General features: G+C 43.3%; 1 long non-coding RNA gene across 1 annotated transcript; it reads left to right on the top strand.

The window, feature by feature from the left end:
* Window positions 1–2051: 2051 nt before the first annotated feature.
* Window positions 2052–20042, top strand: LOC309616957. The gene is made up of 6 exons (XR_014237662.1): window positions 2052–4598; window positions 5590–7520; window positions 12204–12472; window positions 15645–15906; window positions 17323–17455; window positions 18636–20042. It is a non-coding gene; the product is annotated as an uncharacterized lncRNA (long non-coding RNA).
* The last annotated feature ends 2379 nt before the right edge of the window (window positions 20043–22421 follow it).

The raw sequence follows: 22421 nt of genomic DNA, 5'->3' as shown, positions 1-22421 counted from the left end.
GTCCGTTGTGATGTGATTTGTGCACTCCAGGGTAGAGAAAAGGGGTCACTTGTGCTCTCCAGAAACCCACTACATGCTACTTGTCAGCCCCAAAGTCACATGTCAATGAACCCATAGAGAGTGACAGAAAACTCAACAGTTTGGAACACAAACACTGTTATGGGTTGAAGGGGTCCCTCCTGAAAGTATATGTTGGGGGTCCTCACCACCAGGACCTCAGAATTGACTTCATTTGCAGATAGGGTCTTTGCAGATGTGACCAAGTGAAAATGAGGTCATTAGGGTGGGCCCTAATCCAATAGGACTGGTGTCCTTATATGGAGAGCTTAGGACACTGATACATGCAGAGGGAAGATGTGGTGGAGAGACACAGGGAGAAGATGACCATCTACAAGCCAAGGAGAGGTGCCTAGAACAGATTCTCCCTTGCAGCCCCCAGAAGGAACCAGCCCTGCAGACACCGTGATCTTGGACTTCCAGCCTCCAGAACCGTGAGACAGTGCATTTCTGTTGTTTAAGTCCCCCAGTCTGTGGTACTTTGTTAGGGCAGCCCTAGCAAGCTGATACACCTGTTAGTCCCTGGAAGTGGGGTTCTGCTGTAACAAATACCTAAAAATGCAGAAGTGGCTTTGGAATTAGGGAATGGGTACAAGCTGGAGGTGTTTTGAGGTGCATGCTAGAAACAGCCATGATTGCCTTGGACGAGACTGTTGGTAGGGATACGGAAGTGAAAGGAAATTCTGAGGAGGACTCAGGACTTGCTGTAGAGGAAGCGTACATCATCTTAGAGAATATACGTATCATTATGAACAGAATATTGGTAGAAGCTAGTCAACCACAACTAACAGTGACCAGGCCATGAAGACCTGGTGTCAAGGGTTGAAATCCTTCAGCCCAAGGGCCCAGCCTCCTCTCATGAAGACCAGTGTACGTATTTCACCTCAAAAATCACAACTCGAATGAATTCTTCAATTAGATAGGAATTGCTGAAGCTGATCTCAAAGGCCAAAGTCTCTTAAACATTTAAAAATATTTAAAATATGGAATATGTGCCATCTTATGAATGCAAATATTGTGTGTGATTCTCTTAAATGCTTCTATATTTAATTATAAATTATATGTGTAATTATATATATTATATATTACATAAAATATATATAATTTTAAATATTTACTATAAATTCAATTAATATATGTAATATTGTAAAATTAATATATTTAATAAGATAGAAGATTTATATTATAATATAAAATTCTAACAGAATATACTATATTTTAATATAAAATTCTCTATAATATTATACCAATATTACATAGAATACATGATTACATCATAATAAACAGATTATTATATTGATATTATGGATATTATAATATATTAATATATTCACATAAATGTTTCTCTAATTATAAATACAACTATATGTTATATAATCATATATAGTTATAACATATATTATAATCTTTATATAAAATATATTAATATTCTGTCATATATAAATAGAGCATTCATAGGATTACACCTATGTAATATAATATTTATACAATATAACATATTATATAAATAATATAATACATATATGTGTAACATGATATTTATATAACTTATTATATAAATACAATATATATGTAACATGATATTTATACAATATAGCCTGTTATGTAAATATAATACTTATATATATAAAACATGATATTTATACAACATATTACACTACATAAGTCTTATAACATTTATCATGTAATTATGACTTGTCCCAGGGTTGGAAGCAGCCTCCTCCACAAGGAGATCATTTGTCATCCAGGAGGTGTGGGGTAACCCTTCCTTGATTCGCTGAGGCTGCACCCCACCTCCGATTCAGTGGGGCACTCTGGCAGGACATTCTCTTTCTTTCTTTATGCGCTGAACTCAGCATCATGCTAAGGATACTGAGCGGAGAGCTGGGGATGTGCATTCGCTTCTGATTCAAGGGGCAGAAGAAGTGTCCGGCCGTGGTTGAGAATGTGGGCTCTGGACGCGGACTGTCTGGTATGAAACCCTGGCCCCCCCCCCTTTCATAGCTTGAACAACTTGCTTACCCTCTCTGTTTCCTCATGCTTATTGCATTGCTTACCTCGTAGAGTCCTTGTGAGGAGTGAACGCTGCAGTAATGCCTGCAAAGCCCCTGGAAGACTGTCTGGCACAGGATCATAACACCATCAGTCTTGCTGTCACTATTATTTGGCACTTTGGGCTGGGCGTACAGTACAGTATATAGGGACCCCTGCTGGGCTGATGGTCTGGTGATGGAAACAGATATTAATCACATAATCACACTAATGAATGTGTAATTATAAACTGAGATAAGTGCTAGGAAAAGGGATCACGAACAATTTTATTTTTCTACTTGACTTTGTGCCCAGTGGACTCAGGGAAGCCCCAAGATGTCTGCCCTGGGGACGGGGTCCTCTGGTCTTGGGGGAATGACTCTTTGTCCAGTGGGGTCTTCACTCTGCACCCTCTTTCCCACTTAGGGTATTTGTGGATTTTCCAAAAGTGGGAGAAGGAAATAGAGACCCCTCTGAGACAAATAACTGGAATCACATTATACTATGGGATAATTTATCAAAGCATTAACTTGCATCTGGTCACCTCATATTTTTTGAAGTGAAGGAAAATAGAAGCTTCTTGAAATCTACCACCTTTTTTGTCCTTGTTGTTTACATTTACTTTTTTGAACATAATTTCAAACTTACAGAGAAGTTGCAAGAACCAAAGTAGCGTATAGAAGACCCACATACTCTATTCAGATTCACCTATTGCTAACATTTCACCCTACATCCAAATGTGTGGGTTTTTTTTATTCAGCAGACATTTATTTTTAAATGTGAAGTGCACCATGTATGTGCTGACTTATGGATACAACTGTATGAATAGTCTGAGTTTGATTCTCTTAAATGCAGACTCAACATCCCATTGAAAGAATTAAAATTAAAAACACCCACTAATCTCAGAACCCAGGCTAAGGAAAAGAACTAGTATCTTGGAAACTGCTGGTATTTCCTTACTAATATCCCCACCTTAAGGCACAACTCTCACAGATAAACAGCCATACCCTGAATTTTGACTAAATCATTCCTTATCTCTTCTTCATAGTTTTACAAACTAAAATTCTGTTCTTTTAAAAAAAAGGTTGTTTCATTTTGCCTAGGTTTAAACTTCATGTAAATGGAATCCTATTGTATGTACTTTTCGGTGTAATTGTCTTTTTTTTTTTTTAAGCCCAAAGAAAAGGATTCAAACTCATGGCCAGAAGGCTGGATAAGACCTACAGGCACATTTTATTTAGCCTTCAGAATGTTTACTAAGGTATTTATTTACAGCCAAGTGGGGATCTAAAATACTTGGGGAAAAAATTCCAGAGTTCCAAAAAGCAAAACTTGAATTTGCCAAGGCAGGCAACTATTTACATAACATTTACATTGTATTTACAACTATTTACATAGCATTCACATTGTGTCAGGTAATATAAGTAATCTAGGGATTATTTAAAGTATAGGAGAGGATACGTGTAGGTTATGTGCAAATATTATGCCATTTAAATAAGGGACTTGAGCATCCTTGAATTTTGGTATTCGCAGCGGGTCCTGGAACGAATTTCTCTCAGATATTGAGGGACAACTGTATTTAACTGAGGTAAAATTCACATAACATACAATTAACTATCAACCATTTTTTTAAAAGCCATACATTAAAAAAATTTTTTTTTTACTTTATTTATTTTTATTTTTGGCTGCGTTGGGTCTTAGTTGTGGCACGTGGGATCTTTCCCTGTGGCACGTGGGCTTCTCTCTAGTTGTGGCATGCAGGTTTTCTCTCTCTAGTTGTGGCCAGCAGGCTCCAGAGAGTGTGGGCTCTGTAGTTTGTGGCAGGCGGGAACTCTAGTTGAGGCATGTGGGCTCAGTAGTTGTGGTATGCAGGCTTAGTTGCCCCACTGCATGTGGGATCTTAGTTCCCCGCCCAGGGATCCGAACCCGCATCCCCTGCATTGGAAGGCGGATTCTTTACCACTGGACCACCAGGGAAGTCCCAACCATCAACCATTTTTAAGTGAACAATTCAGTGGCATTCAGTACATTTCCAAAGTTGTGCAACCATCGCCTCTACCTAGTTCCAAGTCCCTGTGCCCAGATATTTGGTCAAACGTTCTTCTGGGTGTTTCTGTGAGGGTGTTGCTAAAAGAAATTAATGTCTAAATGGATGCACTTTGGGGACTTCCCTGGTGGTCCATTGGTTAAGACTCTGTGCTTCCACTGCAGGGGGTGTGGGTTTGATCCCTATTTGGGAGACTAAGTTTCTGCATGCCGAGTGGCGTGGCAGAAAAAAAAAAAAAAAAGGATGCACTTTGTGTTAAGCAGATTGCTTCCTATATGATGGATGGGCCTCATCTGATCAGTTGAAGGACAAAAAAATAGAAGAAAACGCCCAGCCCCCCCCTGGGCAAGAGATAATTCCCCAGCAGACTGCCTTCACCCTGGAACTGCAATATCAACTCTCCCGGGTCCCTAGTCAACTGGCACAGCCTAGAGATCTTGGACTTGCCAGCCTCCATAATCACGTGAGCTGATTCCTTATAATAAACCTTTTTCTGTGTATGTTACACGTCTTACTGGTTCTATTTCCCTGAAGAACCCTGAGTAACAGAACACCCGGTGTAGTGCCCTCCTACACTGCACTAGGATTGATCTGTGGGACCCATAGCATACGGCAGAAGTGATGGTACGTCACTTCCAAGATTCGGTTATACAAGACACTGTGGGTCTCATCTTGGTTGCTCTTTTATTTTCTCTCTCTCGGACTCTGGGGGAAAACATGTCATGAGCAGCCCCACGGCGAGCCCACAGGGCGGGGGACCAAGGCCTCCTGCCAGCAGCTGTGGGAGTGAGCTTGGGAGTCACTCCTCTGGCTCCCATCAGACCTCTGGACCCCACATCCCTGACCAAGAAACAGCCTGTATGAAAACTCACGGAAGTCCCTGCACCAGCACCACCCAGCGAAACCCCATTTAAACTTGTACAAACCAGTCTTAGCTTGTGGCTGTATGAAAACAATCTGCAGGCTGCATCTGGATGAGGTTTTGGCCTCTGGTCTTGTTTAGGGAGACGGGCTCCTGGGACAACGGCTCTGAAGGGTCCATTCTAGTCCCAGCCTTTCTTGGGTCATGCCTGGCTCTGTCTCTGTCACCTCTGCAGTTGTCTTGGGGTTGTGCTTTTGTTTCTGTTGTGTGTACATGCTGTTTGTGTGTGCACATGTGCAAGGTGTTGTGTGTGTAAATTTCTCTGTGCATGCGCATCTCTGTTTCTGTATGTTTCTGTGTGTGTGTATGTGTGTTTGTGGTGTACTGGTGTGTTGAAGACTCTCAATATGTTTTTGTGTAGCTGTTTCTCTATGGGTTTCTATTTGTGTCTATGCAATTGTGTCCATCTGTGCTTTGGTGTATCTCTGTGTATTGGTGCCTGTCTACGGGTTTGCATCTAAATGATTTGTGTGATGTCTTTCTGCTTCTTTTTTGCATGTCAATTTATGCATGGCTTTGTGTTTCTTCACAGAGAGGGATTGAGAGAGAGGAGTTACCCTCTCTCTTGCAGAGAGACTTGGTCAGGCTTGTGGTGAGGAAAGAAGAGGAACTGGTCCCAGCCTCGTGAAGGGGTCACGCTTCCTGGCTGTATGTTCTTGGGCAAGTTGCTTCACCTCACTATGCCTCAGTTTTCTCATCTCTTAAATAAGGATAATAATGTTACCTACTTTATAGGGTTGCTGGGAGGATTCATGAGTTAATCCATGTAAAGTTTTCAGTAGTAGACCTCTAAATAGTAAGTGTTCTGTAAATGTTAACTATTAATGATAATAATGCACAGTGCTATATAATGTGTTTATATAATAAGTATATAATAAGTGTTTAAGCAGTAGCTATTTTAGTGTTATATAATAAGCACTTAAGCAGTAGCTATTTTAATGTTATGATCTTTCATATAATCTCTCTTTCCTCACCTTGTCCTCCGACAGGCACCAGACTCTGACTTCAGCCACGATTGGACAGAGGCCCAATGCTCCGTGAAAGTTGAGTGCCGGAGATGTAGTAGAAGGTTGCCTAGCAACAGAGGTGTTAGGGTAGATAGGAGCAAATCCCTCAGTGGTTCCCTAAGAGGAGGAATGTAGGCAGGATTGGACCTATTTGGGGCAAAATAGGAGGAGCCTGACGAGGGCCACCCTGAGAGTCAGATTGAGGAATTTCTCAGTCCTGCTCCCCAGAGCTTCTGGACATGGTCCATGTCTTTCTCTTCTCTTCTGCTTCTCATCTTCTCTTCCTTCTTCTCCTTTTCTTCCTTCCCCTCTCCTCCTTCCCTCTCCCTCCTCCTTCTTCCTCCTCTTTTACTATTACTATTATTACTGATAATAATAACAGCTAACGTTTGTTAAGTGCCTCGTCTGCGCCAGGCACTGTCCTAAGTGTTCTGCATGAACACACTTCAGCCTCACAACCCTAGGAGATGCTCCTACTATTATTCCATCTAACAGATGAGGAAATAAAAAGAAGCCAGCTGGGATTCTGGGGTGGCTATTTCTCCCTGATAAGAACACAGAAGGCAAGGAGGGATGCTCTTTTACGCTCGAACGTGTTTGTGCCAGGACAAGATGCTTGGAGCTGCCCCAGCCATTATACGATCTGGAGGCAACAAGCCAAACATTAAAGATGTCAGAGTGGTAAAATAGAAAGGGCTTGGTCCTTATTGGCATGCCTCGAGTGTTTGGATAAAACCTTCCTGTTGGGCAAAACGATTAATTATCTTTATTGCTTAAGCCAGAGTTAGGTAATCGGTTCCTTGCAACTGAGCTCAGCCTAGCTGATAGAATTACCCTGACAAGGGACAGAATGTGGTAAGGCACCAAAGCCCATGGGTACAAGTAAAGAGGATGCCTCTGAAAATACTCTTTAATTTGCCACACTTACCTTTTGATAGCTTAGAGTCTTATTAGAGGAGAAGAGAGAATCAGGGGAAAGAAAAAAGCACGAGATGTCTCATTTCAGTACAGGGCATGTGAAGGGGCCAAAGTTGACTGGGGGACTGTGGTCTTCTCTAGGGCTCTGTAGCTGGAGAGACCATATATCTCATCAATTACCTTGGAAGAAGGTAGACGCTCTGATATCCACTTTATCCCCCCAGGTGCCAATTTCCTTCCAGCATTCCAGCATTCCTCACCAGACTCTCTTTGTCTCCCTGGAGGAGCCCCGGGATGGTGCCATAAGAGCAAGTGAATCTCCTTCCTCTTTATTGCCTGATTGACTGTAGTTCCTCAGGGAACATACTCTCTTTCTCAGCGCCTAGAGGAAGGATAGTGGTACCAAGGACCCGCACCATCACCTTTAGCAGAACCTGTAGGTTGGTTCACTCGACCCCGGCCACAACTCTTACCTCCTTTATATTTCTCTATTGTAGAAGCTGGAAAGTGGAAGACTAGAAAGATTAGAAGATGCAAGGTAAGAAACGGATTAGAAAAGATACAAGGAAGGGAGGATCAGAATGGCTGAAGGGTGTTGCAAATTTCAATAGGATAGTGTATAAGCTTCCGACTGCTGCTGTAACAAATAGCCACAAACTTAATGACTTAAAGCAACATGGATTTATTATCTTACAGTTTCTGGAGGGCAGAAGTCCAAAGTGGGTCTCAAAGCACAGTGTTACAGGGCTGCGTTCCTTGCTGGAGGCTCGAGGGGAGAATTCATTCCTTGCCTTTTGCACTTTTTCTAGAGGCTGCTGCCATTCCTTGGCTCGTGGAAATCTAAAATCTTCTTTTGTTCTCACATCTCCTTCTCCGACTCTGACAGTCCTGCTTCTCTCTTATAAGGACTCTTGTGATTGCTTTGGGCCCTTCTGGATTATCCAGAATAAGAGTCTCATCACAGGATTCTTCACTCAGGACTTCCCTGGTGGCGCAGTGGTTAAGAATCCACCTGCCGGTGCAGGGCACACGGGTTTGAGCCCTGATCCGGGAAGATCCCACATGCCGCAGAGCAACTAAGCCCGTGCATTACAACTACTGAGCCTGCGCTCTAGAGCCCGCAAGCCACAATTACTGAGCTCACGTGCCACAACTACTGAGCCCACGTGCCACAACTACTGAAGCCCATGCGCCTAGAGCCCACACTCTGCAACAAGAGAAGCCACCTCAATGAGAAGCCTGTGCACCGCAATGAAGAGTAGCCCCTGCTCGCTGCAACTAGAGAAAGCCCGTGTGCAGCAACGAAGATCCAACGCAGCCAAAAATAATACATAAATAAAATAAATTAAAAAAAACAAAAAATCTCAGGCAATGTGCATCAGATACTGTTATCTCGGTACTTCAGAGAGGAGCTAAAGCAGAGGATATGGGGGAAGCCCTGTCCCGGGAAGGCCCCATAGCGTCCTGCTAGGTTACAATAACTGAGCAAAGACTTGAAGGAAGTGAGAAAGTTAGTTATACCTTTATCTGGAGGCAGAACATTTTAGAAAGAGGAAACAGCCAGCTCAAAGACCAAAGGCAGAAATGCATCTTGTGTGTTTGAGGAGTGACCTAGGAAGCCACTGTGCTTGGAGAAGTAGGAGATGAAGCTATAAGAAAAAAACAAAGAAGTGGGGAATGAGGCTTTTAAAGATACTTTTATTCATTCTAAGGACTTCGGGTTGTTCTTTTTCTCTGAGTAAAATAGGGAGCTGTTTCAGAGTTTGGGGCATTATCTGACTTAGGTTTTAAAATAAGGTTGCCCCAGGAATTCCCTGGTGGTCCAGTGGTTAGGACTCCACGCTTTCACTGCCGAGGGCCTGGGTTCAGTCCCTGGTAGGGGAGCTAAGACCCCGCAAGCCACTCAGTCTGGCCAAAATAAATTAATTAATTAAAAAAAAATAGGGTTGCCTGATTAAGTATAGGTTTCCCAGTTAATTTTTTATTAATTAATTAATTAAATTTTGGTTGCGTTGGGTCTTTGTTGCTGCGCTTGGGCTTTCTTTTTTAGTTGTGGCGAGCGGTGGCTACTCTTCGTTGCGGTGCGCGGGCTTCTCATTGCGGTGGCTTCTCGTTGCGGAACACGGGCTCTAGAGCGCAGGCTCAGTAGCTGTGGCTCGCGGGCTCAGTAGGTGTGGCTCGCGGGCTCTAGAGCGCAGGCTCAGTAGGTGTGGCTCGCGGGCTCTAGAGCGCAGGCTCAGTAGGTGTGGCTCGCGGGCTCTAGAGCGCAGGCTCAGTAGGTGTGGCTCGCGGGCTCTAGAGCGCAGGCTCAGTAGTTGTGCACGGGCTTAGTTGCTACGCGGCATGTGGGATCTTCCCAGACCAGGGCTTGAACCCATGTCCGCTTCATTGGCAGGTGGATTCTTAACCAGTGCGCCACCAGGGAAGACCCCCCCGGTTAATTTTGAATTTCAGGTAAACAATGAATTTTTTTTAGTATAAATATCTCCCTAAAACTACAAGGGACGTACTTATACCAAAATTTTGTTGTTGTTGATCTGAAATGTAAGTTTAACTGGGCATTCTGGATTTTAATTTGCTAAATCTGGCAATCCTATTTTTAAAGGCTCCCTCTGTCTGCTGTGTTGAGACCACATGGTTGAGGTGGTGCATGAGCCAGAAGCAGGGTAATCATTTAGGGGGCGATTGTGATAAGCTGGGTGAGGAATTTTGGTGGCTCAGGCTGGGGGATACCTGTGGAGGCTGAGGGCCGCCCCCTCCTCAGCCCTGCCCCTCTTCCTTGCTTTAACGGATGTTGCACAATCTTTGTGAAGAAAGGGGGAAACACTGCAGAATCTGACAACAGCAGCTGTAAAAAATATTCCCTGCCTACTCGTTTTTCACGTGCAAGGAAAAACGCTGAAATGCGAGATGTGAAAAGCCACAAGATAAGACGGGCTTAGGAATTTGCAGCTCCCTTATCAGTGTTAATGACTGCGTTTTCCACACTGCGCTTCTTTTTTCCGCTTAGACAAAACTTCAAATTTCTTATTGTGGCTTGCAAAGTTCTGTGAGACCTGGCCTCTCTTTTCATGCTAAGTTATTATCATTTAAAAAAAAAAAATAATTTATTAATTTTAGGCTGCGTTGGGTCTTCGTTGGTGCGCGTGGGCCTTCTCTAGTTGTGGAGAGTGTGGGCTACTCTTTGTTGTGGTGCGCATGCTTATTGTGGTGGCTTCTCTTGTTGCGGAGCACGGGCTCTAGGCTCACGGGCTTCAGTAGTTGTGGCACGCGGGCCCAGTAGCTCCGCAGCATGTGGGGTCTTCCCAGACCAGGGCTCAAACCCGTGTCTCCTGCATTGGCAGGCAGATTCTTAACCACTGCGCCACCAAGGAAGCCCCCATTATTTTTTTTAAATTTATTTTATTTTTGGCTGCGTTGGGTCTTCATTGCTGCGCGCAGGCTTTTCTCTAGTTGTGGCGAGCGGAGGCTACTCTTCGTTGTGGTGCGCGGGCTTCTCATTGTGGTGGCTTCTCTTGTTGCGGAGCACGGGGTCTAGGCACGCAGGCCTCAGTAGTTGCAGCACGCGGGCTCAGTAGTTGTGGCTCGTGGCTCTAGAGCACAGGCTCAGTAGTTGTGGTGCACAGGTTTAGTTGCTCCGCGGCATGTGGCATCTTTCCAGACCAGGGCTGGAACCCGTGTTCCCTGCATTGGCAGGCGGGTTCTTAACCACTGCGCCACCAGGGAAGCCCTCGTGCTAAGTTCTGACCAGCCTTCTCTGCTCCAGCCACACTGGCTGAGTGTCCCTTTTTAGAATTAGAACATGCCAAGCTTGCTCCTGCCTCAGGGCCTTTTCACGGCCTGTATCTTCTGCCTGAAATGTCATCCCCTTTACATTTCTCACGGCTGGATAATTCACAGCCTTTAATTCTCAGCTGAAACACATTTCCTTCAAAGCGCTCCTTGACTCTTTCCTAAAGGTAAGACCTACCCTCCACACAATTATGTTACATAGCGCCACCCTGTTTATATGTAGCATAACGCTCATCACAATCTATAAATATTATTTGCTTGTTTGTGCCCATCTTTCCAAGGAGAATATAAGCTCCACGAAGGTGGGGATTCTGATTTCTTCCCCCAAAATGCCCGGCACAGCACACATGCTCAATAAATATTTCTTAAATAACTGGATAAATGAAATAGTTCCAGAGATGAGCAGGACTTGCTTAACAGGACTCTGGTGCACCAGTATTCAGTCTCCTGTTTCCCCAACCAGGGTCTAATCCCTACAGATTCAACTCTCATAAAGTGCAATGAAAGCCCCAAAGCTGGGGTTCATCCCAGGGTAGTCACTCAAGGTGCCTTGACCGACCACCTCACTTGGTTAGAAGTTTTGCTCTCCTGCAGATTTGCTTTGCAGTTTTTTTGTTTTTTGTTTTGTTTTTGGCCACACCACGTGACTTGTGGGATCTTAGTTCCCTGACCAGAGATTGAACCTGAGCCCCCCTGCGGAGTCCCTGCTTTGCAGTTTTCAATATTCATATCACCAGGGTGCCCATAACTTCTCCGTCTTATTCTGTCTGCTGCAGTGCCTAGGAATTTTCTGGTTAATCCATATGAGTTAGAATTTTTTTTACCATGTTAATCATTTTAAGGGTACATTTCAGTGGCTTTAAATCCATTCACGTTGTCCTCAGTCTCCAGAACTTTTCTCATCTTCCCAAACTGAAACTCTGTATCTACTAAACAATAACTCCCATTCCCCTCTCCCTCCAGCCCCTGGCAACTATTTTCTGTATAAATGTGACTACTCTGGGTACTTCATATAAGTGGAATCATTATACAGTACTTGTCTCTCTGTGACTGGCCTCTTTCACTTAGCATAATGTCCTCAAGTTTCATACATGTTGTAGCGTGCATCAGAATTTCCTTCCTTTTTAAGACTGAATAATAGTTCATTGTATGGTGTTATGGACTGAATGGAATCTCCCCAAAATTCATATGTTGAAGCCCTAACCTCCAATGTGACTATATTTGGAGATAGGGCCTTTAAGGAGGTAAATAAGATTTAATGAGGTCCTAAGGATGGACCCTAATCCCATAGGACAGGTGTCCTTATAAGAAGAGAAACCAGAGAGTGACCTCTTTCCCTCTCTCTCTCTCTTCTCTCTCTCTCTCTTCTCTCTCTCTCCCTCCCTCCCTTTGTCTCTCTCTCTCTTTCTCCCTCCACCCCCCGCCACAGAGAAAAAGCCACGTGAGGACACACTGAGAAAGCAGTCATCTGCAAGCCAGAAAGCGAGCTCTCACCAGAAACCAGCATCTTGATCTTGGATTTCTAGCCTCCAGAATTATGGGAAATAAATTTCTGTTGTTTAAGCTACCATTTGGTTTTTGTGAATAACGCTGCTATGAACACAGGCATACAGATATCTGATGCAAATATACATATCTGAGTCCCTGCTTCCAATTCTTTTGGGTATATACCCAAAAGTGGAATTGCTGAATCGTATGGTAATTCTATTTTATGAGTTAGAATCTGATAGTGAATTTTTTTTTTTTTTTTTTTTTTTACAATTTTTATTTATTTATTTATTTATTTATGGCTGTGTTGGGTCTTCGTTTCTGTGCGAGGGCTTTCTCTAGTTGCGGCAAGTGGGGGCCACTCTTCATCGCGGTGCGCGGGCCTTTCATTATTGCGGCCTCTCTTGTTGCGGAGCACAGGCTCCAGACGCGCAGGCTCAGTAATTGTGGCTCACGGGCCTAGTTGCTCCGCGGCATGTGGGATCTTCCCAGACCAGGGCTCGAACCCTTGTCCCCTGCATTGACAGGCAGATTCTCAACCACTGCGCCACCAGGGAAGCCCTGATAGTGAATTTTTATTGTGTCAGTGGAGGACTCAACGCCAAGAGAAGCTCAGTAGGGGATGGCTTTTAAGAGTACGATGTAGAAATAAACCACATCTCATTTCCTGTAGGGTCAGCAAAAGACAAACCAAACCGTGGGGCAGAGGACAGAAGCTGGGGAGAGGGTGTGACTTCCGCAGCTTTGTTCCCTTTCTCAAACTGCCGAACTGAACAAGGGTCTTTGGAACAGGACAAAGGGACCCCATGTGTCCAAACCCTTCTCTGCTTTGGGGAGTCTTATGGGGTTGGGCAAGCGGCTTGAGGCTGGAAATGAGAGTACATCACCCCTCCGTATCTGTGGGGGATTGGTTCCAGGATCCCCACAGATACCAAAATCCCACGGATGCTCAAGTCGTCTATATAAAATGGTGTAGTTCAGTCGGCCCTTCCCACTGGCGCATTCTGCATTCGCGGTTGGCTGAATCCGCAGATGCAGAACCCGTGGATACGGAGGTCCGAGTGTATTTCATGTAGGATGAGGCTGAGTTTCTGTAAGGAGATATTAATTACAGTTCTAAGTGTTATTGTATCGGACACTAGGCTTAGGACAAGAGCAGCTGGTGAGTCTTGTTGCCCCTTCTGCATCCCCCCTTGGGCTGAAGACAATCACTGGCTTCCTTCTAGCGACAAAAAATGGCAGCAATGACCTACAGCAGGGGCCACAGGAAAAAAGGCTTTCACCACTTCATCCCTTCAAATTGGGACCCTTGCCTCTTCCCAATGCTGCTTCTCTGCTCTGGGTATCTATCGATTTATACCAAACCATCCCAAACTTAGTGACATAAAACAACCTTCACTGTATCGTGCTCACAGATGCTACGGGTCAGGCATTTGGGCAGAGCATAGAGAGGATGGCTGTGTCTGCTCCACTATATCTGCAGCTCCAGCTGGGAGGACTTGACCAGCTGAGGGTGGCATGAGGGGTGGGGTACTGGGATGAACTAGAATCACCTGGAAGCTTCTTTACTTACATAGCTGGTGCAGGGCTAGGGTGACTCCGAGGTTGGGCTCGTCTAGGGGACAGGTGAGTGGAGTGCATACACATGGCCGCTCTGTGTGTCTTAGGCTTCCTCGTGGCATGGCGACATCAAGGTAGTTGGACTCTTTGCATGGCGGCTCAGTAAACAAGGCAGAAGTTGAATCGCGTTTTATGACCTAGATATGGAAGTTGCCTGGGGTCAGATCTGCCAAACTATTGACCAGAGCAGTCACAGACCCACTAATATTTGAGGGGACAGGGTCATAGACCCCATCTCTTGAAGGAAGGAGTGTCAAACAATGTACAGCTGTGTCGTAAAACTGTCACATTCTCCCCAAGGGTTTGACTATGAAGCTCTGTCCCTAAAGAGTTGATTGGTGGGGTGAAGGCATGATTTTGGGGGGAGGGATGTTAGGTGGACCAAGAATTTATGTAAGTATAAGAAATATACTACAAAGAGGGACTTCCCTGGTGGTCCAGTGGGTAAGACTCTGCACTCCCAGTGCAGGGGGCCCAGGTTCGATCCCTGGTCGGGGAACTAGATGCCACAGCTAAGAGTTTGCATGCTGCAACTAAAAGATCCCACATGCCACAACTAAGACCAGTCGCAGCCTAAATAAATAAATAGTTTCAAAAAATGTTTTTTAAAAAAGAAATATATGGCAAAGGGATAAGGAAACATGTTAGCAATGTGAAAAAAAGAACAATAATCCATAAAGCAAGGGTTTTGTGGAAATATTAGGTATGAAAACATGACAGTAAATAAAGAATTTAATATTAGCCTATAACAGGATAAACAGTAGAATGGATACAGCTGAAGAACAAATTATTGAGACAGAAGATCTGATTGAGGAATTTTTCCAAAAAGCCAGTGTAATGATATTAATAGAAAGGGGGGAAATGATAAAAGCCATTGTAACATATAGGAGACAGCCACTTCTCACAAGCTGCTTTGCTAAGAGAATCCCGATCTTGTTCAGGTATCGAGTAACCATCCTTAAGTCTTGGTGATATTTGGCCTTTTCTGGTCCCAGATGTGAATCTTGATTAGTCTAAGGCTTAGCAAGCCAGTGGTTCTCAAAGTGTGGTCTCCAGGGCAGCAACAACAGCATTGCCTGGGAACTGGTCAGAAATACAAATAATTGGGTCCTAAACGGACCTACTGCATCAGAAACTCTGAGGGTGAGCTTCAACAATCTATGATATAACAATTGCTCCAGGTGATTCTGTTGCATGTGAAACTTTATGCACTGCTCTTAGCTCATCATGGTAATCCCATACCCTCTGCTAATGGTTAATTGAGGGACGGGCTGGGTGTGATTGTGCTTTATGAGATGTGAGCAGAGATCTCGTGAAGACGTCATCATGTTAGAAAGGGTTGCAAGGTACTCCTCATATGCGTCTTTGTCTCATCCTTTAAAGTTAAAAAAAACCCTTTTATTTATTTACTTATTTTTGGCCGCACCGCGCAGCTTGTGGGATCTTAGTTCCCTGACCAGGGATGGAACCCAGGACCCCAGCAGTGGAAGCGCTGAGTCCTAAACACTGGACTGCCAGGGAATTCCCTAAAATTTTAAAAAAATTTTAGAATAATTTTAGATTGACAGAAAATTGCAAAGATAGTGCAGAGATTCCTATTTACTTTATTACCTATTACCAGTTTCCCCTATTAATATCTTACTCTTAGTATGATACATTTGTCACAAATAATGAACCAGTATAGATACATTATTGTTAAGTAAAGCCCATAATTTTTTCAGATTTCCTTAGTTTTTACTTAATGTCCTTTGTTCCTTTCCAGGATATATTGCATTTATACAATGTGTCTCCTCTTGATTGCAACAATTTCTCAAACTCTCCTTGTTCTGAATGACCTTGAGGATGTTGAGGATACTGGTCAGGTCCCTCAGCTGAGTAGTCACTTTAGACTGTGTCGACTGAAAAAGCAATGCACAGCGTGAGAACTGTGAGTCAAGTTTTATTTGGAGCAAAATGAGGACTGTAGCCCGGGAGACAGCATTTCAGAGACCTCTGAGAAACTGCTCCGAAGAGGCAGGGGGAAGGTCAGTGTATATGGATTTTGGTGAAGGGTGGGTGGGTACATGCAATCAAGCACACATTTTTGCAGAAGGTTACGGCTAGTCAGGCGGAGCAGACATCACCATGAAAGATGTTAGTGCTTTTCTAGATATGAGGAGATGCAAGAATTGGGCTCCTAGAATCTTCTCCTGAAAATATCTAACTCTCTGAAGGCCTGTTCTGCCCGTTTTTCCCGGAGCACAGAGTGCCTCATTCCTGATCTCCACCCTGAACTCCTTTCAGGGCATGTGGAAGGTCCGCAGGGGCAGCGGCTCATGATTTAATCCTTGTAGAGGTAGAGGGCAAGTGCCAATTTGTAGTTGGCAAGTGCATCCTTTAAAAAAATGTCATGCCTCTTGTTTCAGAGCATGTGTGCCACGGGGGTTCAGCTGAAGCTTTTTTTTTTTTTTAAAGACAGACTCCTAAGGACTCTTTTTTTAAAAAAAAATAATTTATTTATTTCTTTATTTTTGGCTGTGTTGGGTCTTAGTTTCTGTGCGAGGGCTTTCTCTAGTTGCGGCGAGCGGGGGCCACTCTTCATCGCGATGCGCGGGCCTCTCACTATCGCGGCCTCTCTTGTTGCGGAGCACAGGCTCCAGACGCGCAGGCTCAGTAATTGTGGCTCACGGGCCTAGTTGCTCCGCGGCATGTGGGATCCTCCCAGAATCAGGGCTCGAACCCGTGTCCCCTGCATTAGCAGGCAGATTCTCAACCACTGCGCCACCAGGGAAGCCCCAGCTGAAGCTTTTTAATCATCATTCTCAGCTGGAGGCAAGCAAGCCCTCTGGCATTTCCTCGTGTTACCGCGTCCAAGCTCGTTCTGCCTCACGCACGACAGGCCAATAAATCGGGAGGTGTTCGAGCAAGGAATAACAACTTTATTTGGTTAGACAGGAGTTCAAGAAAACGGTGGACTAGAGTCCTAGAGAACTCTCTTACCGGCGTCTGGCTGCTAGCTTCTTTTACAGAACAGAGAGGGGGAGGTGAGGAGGTAAAGTGAAAAGGCCGGTCCGTCTTGCAGATATCTCCTGGTTTGGCCGGACTGGGGAGGGGATGTGTTAATTTCTTCTTTCCTGCAGCCATCCACAGGTGGGCTGGGTCAGGATGTTTCCCTGGGAGCTGAACAAAGCGATTTTAGTTTAACATTCAGGCAGAGGCAGCAGGATTCCCTGCCATAGGCCATTATGTATGCTTTTAGCCTAGGCAACATCCTTTTAGTGAATAACTTGTAACAAAAGCCACGGAAAGTAAAGGTTAAAGTAAAAGAAACAGATTTAATATGGAGTCAGATTTGTTCTTGCTTATGACACTCCTGGTGCGGAGGAAATGGTTCTGCAGACGCCCACGGCTCTCTCCCAGATTCCACAGCGCTAGCCTCCAACTTTCTGTTCCCTTTCCAGAAGGAATCTTCTTTAACTGTGGTTCAAGCGATGGATACGGAAAAGACTCAGCTGTTTTCCATGCCTTGCCCGGAGGCAATGAACCGACAGCTGCAAAACAACCAAAATAAAGTGACCTTCTGAGGAATGAATGGTATGCAGGCCGTTTACACACATCACCCATCCACACTTACTGCAGTACATTTTATTATACAGTTACTATTTTCATGTAAGAAGTAGCACATCCACGTACTTAAAAGAAGAAATTACTCAAGTTCCCATCCCTTTTTTTTTTTTTTAATAAATTTATTTATTTTTGGCTGTGTTGGGCCTTCGTTGCTGTGCGCGGGCTTTCTCTAGTTGCGCTGAGCGGGGGCTACTCTTCGTTGCGGTGCGCAGGCTTCTCATTGCGGTGGCTTCTCTTGTTGCGGAGCACGGGCTCTAGGCGCGCGGGCTTCAGTAGTTGTGGCACGCGGGCTCAGTAGTTGTGGCTCGCGGGCTCTAGAGCGCAGGCTCGGTAGTTGTGGCTCACGGGCTTAGTTGCTCCGCGGCATGTGGGATCCTCCCAGACCAGGGCTCGAACCCTTGTCTCCTACGTTGGAAGGCGGATTCTTAACCACTGCGCCACCATGGAAGCCCCCCATCCCTTGTTAACGTTTTGGTGAATGTCACCTTTCATTTTTGTGTGCATCTGTTCATGAATTCTTGTGGAGTTTTTGTTTGTTTACTTGTTTGTGTTTGCTTTTTGGTGAAAATGGACTCCTACCATCCATTTGTCTTCAAAACTTACCCTTGTGCGACATTTGCAAGGTGCTTGCACACATATATAACAGAACATTAAAGTAGGATCATTGTAAACTCAGTTTCTGCCCAGACCCACAGACTATAGGTGCCAATGAGGCCAGACTCGAAAGTGGGACCATCCACGCGTGACTTAAGCCGGAAACCCAATTTCCCCACCCCAGGTCCGTTTTCCACCTGGTGCTAAAGAGCTGTTTTGTTTTGTCTTCATATGTTTGTTTACAAGAGCACTTGCTGCGCTGTGGGTCCCATTCTGTCTTCAACATAGGAAGGTGGTGAGGATGTTGGTTTCGCACTTCCAAGCTTCAAGGGGGAAAAGCTTCAACTGAGCCACTCAGAGCACTTAGTATGGGGGAGGGGCACGACCCAGAGAAGAATGGGATCTCGCTCACGTTTGGAACATCTCAAGGGCTCAAGATTGTGCTGACAGCTCTGAAGATGTCTGGGACAGCCTGGAGAAGAGGGAGGGTGAGAGGGGAAGAGAGGGAGAGGGGGAGACAGAATATGAATCAGGGGTCTTATATCCTTTCCAGGAGCGCCACCTGGAGGTGGGAGATGAACCCTGCGGGAAGAAGCTGGAAATGTAACCATGGACACCCCACAAAGATTGAGGGTTTCCTCACAGGACCTATTGGAGGGGAAGCATCTACGGACAACACGTGAGAAAACTGCAGCTTTGAGAGAGGGAGGAGGAGGAAGAGAAGCGCCAGGTAGGGACGTAAATAAAAAACTGACTATGACCGCTGCAGCTGCACGCAACTTGCCAAAAGCATTGCAATTACCGAACTGACACAATTTTTTTCCTTGCATGTGACTTAAAAAGAAAAAAAGAAAAAAAATGGGGACTGAAAGTCTCTATTATCTGAGATGACTATAAAAATCATGAGATTTGCCTTAGATGTCCCCAAGGGCACAGGTAAAAACTAGACCTATGAGATGGGTATGATAGGGGAACGGGCATGAGAAAATAGTTGTTCTCTGAATCTGTGTGGGACTTCCCTGGTGGCGCAGTGGTTAAGAATCCGTCTGCCAATGCAGGGGACACGGGTTCAAGCCCTGGTCCGCAACAAGGGAAGCCACCGCAATGAGAAGCCCGTGCACCGCCACGAAGAGTAGCCCCAGCTGGCTGCAACTAGAGAAAGCCCACGCACAGCAACAAAGACCCAACGCAGCCAAAAATAAATAAATAAATAGAATCAATGTAATTATCACACCTACATCTTTACAATGCATATGCTTACAACTAGGGTGACCAATTCTTATTTGCCTGGGACATCCTCAGTTTTAGCCCTGAAATTTTCACATCCTGGGGAACTCCTCATTCCCACATCCTGAGAACTGCCCCACCCCCTCACCCCAGTCCCAGGAAAACTAGGATAGTTGGTCCTGCTGTTTACAACCCTGTTAGATATGTCTCTCTATGATGAGGACACAGAGCCCAGGAGATTTTTTTTTTTTTAATTCTGACTCAGCTTTTTAAAAAAAATTGAAGTATAGTTGATTTACAATATTGTGTTAGTTTCAGGTGTACAGCAAAGTGATTCAGTTATTTTTTTCAGATTATATTCCATTATAGTTTATTGCAAGGTATTGAGTATAATTCCCTGTGCTAAACAGTAATCCTTGTTGCTAATCTATTTTATGTATAGTAGTTTTTATCCATTAATCCCATATTCCTAATTATTCCCTCCCTCCCTTGCTCTCCACTTTGGTAACCATGAGTTTGTTTTCTACGTCTGTGATTCTGTTCCTGTTTTATATATAGATTCATTTGTATTATTTTTAAGATTCTACATATAAGTGATATCATATAGTATATGCCTTTCTCCGTCTGATTTACTTTACTAAGTATAATATTCTCTGCGTCCATCCATGTTGCTACACATGGCAATATTTCATTCTTTTTTATGACTGAGTAATATTCCACTATATAAATATATATATATCTTCTTAAGCCAGTCATCTGTTGATGGGCAATTGGGTTGTTTCCATATCTTGGCTATTATAAATAGTGCTGCAATGAACATTGGGGTACATGTATCTTTTTGAATGAGAGTTTTCCTTTTTCCCAGATATTTACCCAGTATGGGATTGCTGGATCATATGGTACCTCTATTTTTAGTTTCTTAAGGAACCTCCATATTGTTTTCCATAGTGGCTGCACCAATTTATGCATTTCCACCAAGAGTGTACTAGGGTTCCCTTTTCTCCACACCCTCTCCAGCATTTATTATTTGTAGACTTTTTGATGATAGCCATTCTGACTGGTGTGAGGTGATATCTCGTTGTGGTTTTTATTTGCATTTCTCTAATAATTAGCCATGTTGAGCATCTTTCCACATGCCTGTTGGCCATCTGTATATCTTCTTTGGAAAAACGTCTATATAGGTCTTCTGCCCATTTTTTGATCAGGTTGTTTATTATTTTTTGTTTTTTTGTTTTTCTTGAGCTGCTTGAGCTATTTGTTTATTTTGAATATTAACCCCTTGTTGGTCTCATTGTTTGCAAATATTTTCTCCCAGTCTGCAGGTTGTCTTTTTGTTTTGTTGGTGATTTCCTTTGATGTGCAAAAGCTTTTAAGTTTCATTAGGTACCATTTTATTTTTGCTTTTATTTCTTTTGCTTTGGGAGACTGATCAAAGAAAATATTGCTGTAATTTATGTCAGAAAATGTTTTGCCTATGTTCTCTTCTAAGAGTTCTATGGTATCCTGTCATATTTATGTCTTTAAGCCATTTTGAGTTTATTTTTGTGTATGGTATGAGGGAGTGTTCTAACTTCATTGCTTTTCCATGCAGCTGTCCAGCTTTCCCAACACAACTTGTTGAAGAGACTGTCTTTTCCCCATTGTATATTCTTGCCTCCTTGTTAAAGATTAATTGACTGTAAGTATGTGGGTTTCTTTCTGGGCTCTCTATTTTGTTCCATTGATCTATGTGTTTGTTTTTGTGCCGACACCATGCTATTTTGATTACTGTAGCTTTGTAGTATAGTCTGAAGTCTGGAAGGGTTATGCCTCCAGCACTGTTCTTTTTCCTCAGGATTGCTTTGGCAATTCTGGACATTTTATGGTTCTATATAAATTTTAGGATTATTTGTTCTAGTTCTGTGAAAAATGCCATTAGTATTTTGATAGGGATCACATTAAATCTGTAGATTGCTTTGGGGAGTATGGCCATTTTAACAATAGTAATCCTTCCAATCCAAGAGCATGTAATACCTTTCCATTGCTTTGAATCATCTTCATTTTCCTTTATCAACGTTTTATAGTTTTCAGCATTATATGTCTTCCACCTCCTTGGTTAAGTTTATTTTTAGGTATTTTAATTTTTTTGACATGATTTTAAATGGGATTGTTTTTTTAATTTTCTCTTTCTGGTATCTCATTATTAGTGTAAAGAAATACAACGGGTTTCTATAAGTTAATTTTGTATCCTGCTACCTTGCTAAATTCATTTATCAGTTCTAATAGTTTTTGTGTGAAGTCTTTAGGGTGTTCTATATAGAGTACCATCTGCATATAATGACAATTTTACCTCTTCCCTTCCAATCTGGATACCTTTTGTTTCTTGATCAGAGCATGTAGTCCATTGACATTTAAGTAATTATTGATAGGTATACAGGTCTGTACTTATTGCCATTGTAATCCTTGTTTTACAGTTGTTCTTGTAGTTCTTCTTTGATCCTTTCTTCTTTTTGTTTTTTCTTTTGTGGTTTGATGGTTTTCTTTTGTAGTATGCTTGAGTTTCTTTCTTTCTGATTTTTGTAGATCTACTGTATACTTCTAATTTTTTTGTTTGGGGGGGTCATACCACGAGGCTTGTGGGATCTTAGTTCCCCAACCAGGGATTGAACTCGGTCCTCATCAGTGAAAGCCCCGAGCCCTAGCCACTGGGCCACCAGGAAATTCCCAACTGTATTTTTCTGATTTGCGGTTACCATGGAGTTCAAGTATGCTGACCCATAACTATATCTACTTGTTTTAAACTGATAGTCATTCAAGTTCAAACACATTCTAAAAGACCTACATTTTTATACTCCCCTCCCTGACATTTTGTGATTTTTGATGTCCTATTTTCCATCTTCATGTTTATCCTTTTGTTGTTCATTGTAGTTATAATTGCTTTCCCAGAATTTTTGGATTTTTAAAAATATATATACTGGCTTATTTAAGTGATTTTCAATCTTTTTATATATTTGCCTTTCTTTTTGTGATTTTCCCTTTCCTGTATATTCTTGCTTCTTTTCTATTTAGAGAAGATCCTCCAATATTTCTTTCAGGGTAGGTTTAGTATTGCTGAATTCTTTTAGTTTTTCTT

The sequence above is a fragment of the Balaenoptera borealis genome (genome assembly GCF_965194805.1).
Source record: "Balaenoptera borealis genome assembly, chromosome: 19".
In the NCBI taxonomy this organism is placed as follows: Eukaryota; Metazoa; Chordata; class Mammalia; order Artiodactyla; family Balaenopteridae; genus Balaenoptera; species Balaenoptera borealis.
This window is presented reverse-complemented; position numbering and strand designations above follow the sequence as displayed.